General features: G+C 45.0%; 1 protein-coding gene across 1 annotated transcript in view; it reads left to right on the top strand.

Moving 5' to 3' along the window:
• Positions 1 to 294: 294 nt before the first annotated feature.
• The window catches only part of LOC133445653 (NLR family CARD domain-containing protein 3-like), a 23435-nt gene continuing 17933 nt past the window's right edge, over positions 295 to 5796 (top strand). Inside the window, exon 1 of the mRNA XM_061722977.1 lies at positions 295 to 421. The gene's annotated coding sequence lies outside the window, so the exon portion shown is untranslated. The remainder of the gene's footprint in view (positions 422 to 5796) is intronic.

The raw sequence follows: 5796 nt of genomic DNA, 5'->3' as shown, positions 1-5796 counted from the left end.
AACAGCTGGATGGACATTGTTGGTAGAAACTCACAGGAACCAGTAAATCATGGGACTTAATCTGAACAATAATGAACCAAAATAAATTAATACACCTAAAGAATCTCAGTTAATTTACTCAATAATTTAGTTGAAATTCATTAACAACCTGCGATATAAATGGTCAGCTTCATTTTTTAAATTCAGCCAGATCATTTTTGAGACTCTTCCTCTTCCTCCTCCTCCTCCTCCTCCTCCTCCTCCTCCTCCTCCTCCTCCTCCTCCTCCTCCTCCTCTTCCTCCTCCTCCTCCTCCTCCTCCTCCTCTTCCTCCTCCTCCTCCAGCTCTGATTCGTTCCAGGATCAGTTCAGTTGCGTCTCAGTTGGTTTTATTCAGACTGCAGAATCTTCATCTTCAACTCTTTGGACTGTTTGAAGAAACTGTAAGTTTTAACTTTGTCTTCAGGAATTGTCCTGTTCGTTTCTGCTCCGTCGTGGTTGGAGAGGGTTTTCACTGCAGACTTTGGTCATTCTTGTGTCTGAAGACAAATCTACATGATTGTTAGATGACGATATTTTTAATGGATTTATTTTTGATCTCTTGTAGCCATTTTGCATCAATGTGATTTATGTTTAAGATGATTAATACCTTTTGTTAGACTTTGGTTTTATATTTGGTCTAACCAGTGACTAGTCACAAAGCAGAATACTGCATTTCTATTGGCTGCTGTATGTAGAATAAATATACGGTAACTCAGTGAAAGTTTACAAGTCACTGGACCTTTGAGCTACAAAGTCTTTTGACCAGCATACTTTATTTTATTCATGAACGTTAAGGATTTGGTTCTGTATTTTGTATGATTTTTCAGTTTTTGAAGTAAACATAGAAAAGAAGAACTTTGCGTTAAGAACTTTCCTTTCCGTCATCGGTTTGCTGCGTGTAAAAACCTTTGTGGTCCAAAGCTGGTGAGGCAGCTGCTGCTGCACAGATCAGAGGCACAGTGATGATCAATGATCATTAATTTTCTTCATCAATCAAACTGTGAGGGGTTTTTATTTCCTGGAATGAAGCTGTCGTCTCCAGCATTAAAGTCAGTTTGGTTCCTGGGAGAAGTTGTTCTTTGGTGCTTGTGTAACTACTGAAGACGGCGTATCTTCATCCAGAAGTCTTTCTGACTGAACTTCCAATAGCATCACTGTTGACACAGAAGCTCCCAGAGGTTCATGCAGACGGGGTTAAAAACAACAGGCTAATTAACTGAAACATTTTTACTGAGAGTTGAGTGAATTGTATTCGTCATCCAATGTGTGGTGTTCTGGATGAATTTTTTCACCAGAACATGAATAACTGGTGAATTTCTTGCCACCGTGTGCAAACACACAGTGGAAATATGGACCAACCTCCACCAATCACATGGGGATAAACTTGGTTAAACGGTTATTTCAGTGTCCGTCAGCCGGTGTTTATGTAGCTGCGCTACAGCCGAACCCAAACAGTGACCTATTTTAGAAATTTCAACAAACTCCAACTTAAAATATTATCAAGTCAAAGAAACAAAATCTGAGTTTCCAGGGACAAATCCAGACTTTTGAATCGGTTGAAAGACGTCTGAGTGCAACGACGAACCAGACATCATCAATCGAACGCTGACATCGAGAAAGAAAAACAGAGACTTTTGAGTTCATTTTTGAAAAAAGTTAATTTGAGCAGATTTTTTACAGAAAATTAGGCTGATAAATGCAGTGAAGGTTTTAAGCAAAATCTCCACACAACCTCAAAGTTTGAATTGAGGCTAATCAGGAAACACTTGCAGTTCACCTGCTGACCACTAGGGGCTGACAAAAAAATATACAACAGAGTGACTGTAGTGGTATAAATAAAATATAAAGTATAAAGTGTCGACAGTGGATGTAAACAGTCTAACAGGAGTATAGAGTAATCCGGGGGGGAGGACGACTGTGGATGTGGGGCATGGAGTTTAGCAGCTGGAATTAAAGAGCAGGGTAGCTTTGGGGACAAAAGTAGCTCTCCTCCTCTCAGTCCTGCAGGGGACGCAGCGCAGGCGCCTCCTGGAGGGGAGCCACTGGAATGCGGGATGAAGTATGTGGGAGGGGTCCTTCATGATATTAGCTGCCTGACTGAGGGCATGCTGGTTGAAAACCACAGACAGAGTTCTGACCGGCAGGCCGATGATTTTCGAGCCCAGTGATGCTCTGCTCTGCAGTCTGTTCCTGTTCTGGATGCTGAGGGAGTGGAACCAGCAGGTTATTGAGAAGGTCATGATGCTTTCCAGGAAGGTGTAGTAGAAAGTCATCATGATGTGAGTGCTGACTCTAAAGGAGTTGAGTTTCCTGAGGAGGTACAGCCGTTGGTGACACTTCCTGAGAATCTCCTCTGTGTTGGCGGATAATTTCAGGAGGTTGTCAAAGATGGTGCCCAGGTATTTGTATTCCACGACTGTCTCCACTGGCTTCCCGTGGATAGTGGTGGTGACTGCAGCAGCCAGATCCCTCTGTCTGCTGGAGAAGGTCACCACCATCTCTTTGGTCTTACTGGGGTTTAGTTCCAGTTTGGAGCTGTCACACCACTCCATGAACTCCTGCAGAGCGGGTCCGTGGTGTTGTGAGGGGCCTGACAGCAGCGACAGGAGAACTGTGTCGTCAGCGTACTTGACCAGATGGCGGTTGGGCTGTGTGGCTCTGCAGTCATCGGTGTAGTGGATGAAAAGCATGGGGGAGAGCACACAGCCCTGGGGGGGAGCCAGTGGAGGTGGAGCAGAGGTCAGAGAGAGAGTTGTTGACACGAACCCTCTGAGTCCTGTTGGTCAGAAAGTCCAGGGTCCACAGGATTAGCTGATCATCCAGGTGAAAGTGGGAGGAGAGTTTAGTGGCCGGGATGTGGGGCTGCAGGGTGTTGAATGCTGATGAGAAGTCAGCGAACAGTAGTCTGGCGGATGAGTCAGGGAGCTTCAGGTGTTTGTGGATGGACTCCATCATGAAGGTTTTTGCATCATCCACGCTTCTGCCTGCGCGATATGCAAACTGGAGTGGGTCCATTAGGGTGTCAGTTGTTCTGATGATGTGCTGTTTGATTATATTCTCCATAGCCTTCATCACCAGGGAGGTGAGGGCCACGGGACGGAGATCATTCAGAGTCTTAGGTTTATCTTTTTGGGGGATAGGGATGACTGTGGAGTGTTTCCACAGCTGTGGAACGGTGTGACTGTCGATGGAGTGTTGGAGTCCGGAACACACTCCCTAGTTGCCCTGCACAGTGTCTCAGGAGTCGGCCGCTGATGTTGTCGGGACCGGGTGAGCTCCTCTCTCTGGTCCTCCTGAGGGCACTCACCACGTCCTCAGTCCTGAAGGTGAGTGCAGAGCTGCCAGGTTTGAGTGAGGATCTGGACTCCTCCAGCTGGGTGGAGTTGTCCGACTCAAACCTGGAGTAGAAGGCGTTGAGATCGTCAGGGAGGGAGGAGGGGGTGCTGCACTCCACCTGGATGGTTCTGGGGGGAGGTGGAAGCAGTGTTCACAGAAGCCATGGTTTTGAGGCCCTGCCAGGCTGAGCGGAGGTCCCCTGCGATGGATTTTTCCAACAATTTGTTTTTGTAGTCCAGCTTGGCAGTTTTAATGGCCCTCTTCACCTCCCTGTTGACCTCCTTTTTTCCAGTTCAGAGCCGGTGAAAAAAATCCTTTTCTTCTTGTTTAGAATTTTCTTGAGCTCCTTGGTGATCCAGGGTTTATTGTTGGGGTAGATGGTGACTGTTTTTGATGGAATAATAGTGTCCGTACAGAAGGAGATGTATGACAACACTGTATCGACCTGTTCGTTGATGTCATCGGAGGGAGAAAGGAGACTGTCCCAGTCAGTGGCTTCAAAACATCCTTGCAGGGTGAGGATACTTTCCGCTGTCCGCTGTTTGATCTTTATCTTGGTCTTCTTGATCCTCCTGATGACTGGAGTGTAAGCAGGGGCCAGCAGGATGGAGTGGTGGTCTCTATGGAGCTGAGGGGGGGAGGGGGAGGGCTTTAAATGCGTCTGGTACAGAACCATAGCATTTAACCAGAGTCTTCCCCTGCCGAGTGATGTAGTGTACGGCCACATATACCGTCAAGACCTGCGGCTTTTGTCACATTAGTGCCTGACAATAGCTTAACCACCTCATCTTCAAGTATTGTGATATCATTGACTGGGAAAAGTGAATGTTTGAGTTGACTTATCTTCTCTGAAAAGTCATGCTGCTCAAAACGAGAATAAAAAGCATTTAAAACTTTTTTTTTTTTTTTTTTTGGGCTCTAGTGGCCCTTTATTGAGATGCAGACTGGAAAGGGGTAGAGAGAGAGAACGGGGAAGACACGCAGCAAAGGCGCGCGGGCTGGATTCGAACCCGCGACCGCTGCAGGAGGAGGACTGTAGCCTCAGTATATGAGCCGCCGCTTAACCCACTGCGCCACCGAGCGGCCCAGCATTTAAAACATTTGGCAGTTCCTGGTCATTGACCCCTTCCGAATGAACATATTTCCTAGTGCTCTTTTTATTCTGGTTTATAGAGGCCATAGACTTAATACCTTGCCAAGCATCTCGAAGGTTGCCACTACTGTACTGTAATTCTATTTTATCTTTGTACATTTTCTTTGCTCTCCTTATCTCAGTCCTCACTTCCCTGGATACTTCTTTCTTATCCTGACTGTTACCTGTAAAGAAAATGCGTTTCTTCTTATTAAGGACCTTTTTTAGTTCTTTGGTAACCCAAAGTTTGTTGTTTGGAAAAAAATCTCCCTCAACTCCCAACTATTAATTAAAAAATAAACAAAATCTCAAGAACCATCATTTATTCTCCTACAGAAACCCTTTGAAACTCTTAACAGAACTGTTGTTGTCTGCCGTGGTTGGAGGTTTTTCCCTCCCGGGCCGCTGTGGACTTCCCTCTGAAGTGTGAGGTTTTATTTTGAATGACGACCATAAATTCACAACTAACTAGGATCTTTTAAATTACTTTATCTATTACACTGATATATGAACGGGTGAGGAGATTCTATGTTAATCTTTTTGTATCCCACACTCAGAAGGAGGAAGTGTGTTCTGTAGTTACTGATACTCCTTTTCCACCAAACCGGTTCCAGGACTGGTTCTGGATCAGTGCCGAGTTTCTGTTTTCACTGACAAAGAACTGGCTCTGGGCCAGAAAAACCGGTTCCAAGGTAAGACCAACTCTTTGATGGTTTAGAGGAATGAACCAGTTACATAAGCGGAGGGGGTGGAGTTATTAAGACCAACGGCAATAGCAAGACTGGGGGACGGAGACATTTTCAAATAAGAATGAATCTGGATGCAGCAAAGCATCATGGGAGGAGGAGGAGACAACCTGTCTTTTAGTGGGCATCCCGAACTGTGGGAAAACAAACATGCACTGAAACCGGTTTGGTGGAAAAGAGATTTAACAGGCAAGCTGAGTCTTGTCCTAAGACGCTTCCTCGTTCCACCTGCGTTAACAACACTGCAGGTATTTTAACACAAGACACACAGAGTGATACGACTTCTCCCAGGATGACTGTGTTCTGAATGTTAAAACATACTTTTCTGGGAAACTGTACCACGGAGACCTGATGTGAGGAATCACCTGTCCAGCTAATGCTCTACGTTTTTCTTATACTTACTGATTAAAACATCGTGATGATCACTAACTTAGTTAAAGCTAGGGTCTACGATTTTACATATTGTACATTTTTATCAAAATCATTTATAAGGTTGTTATGGTCCAATAGTGTAACCTATGAAATATGATTAGCAAAAAGAACCAAAAGAAATTAAAGCTGC

The sequence above is a fragment of the Cololabis saira genome, chromosome 6 (assembly GCF_033807715.1).
Source record: "Cololabis saira isolate AMF1-May2022 chromosome 6, fColSai1.1, whole genome shotgun sequence".
Lineage (NCBI taxonomy): Eukaryota > Metazoa > Chordata > Actinopteri > Beloniformes > Belonidae > Cololabis > Cololabis saira.
This window is presented reverse-complemented; position numbering and strand designations above follow the sequence as displayed.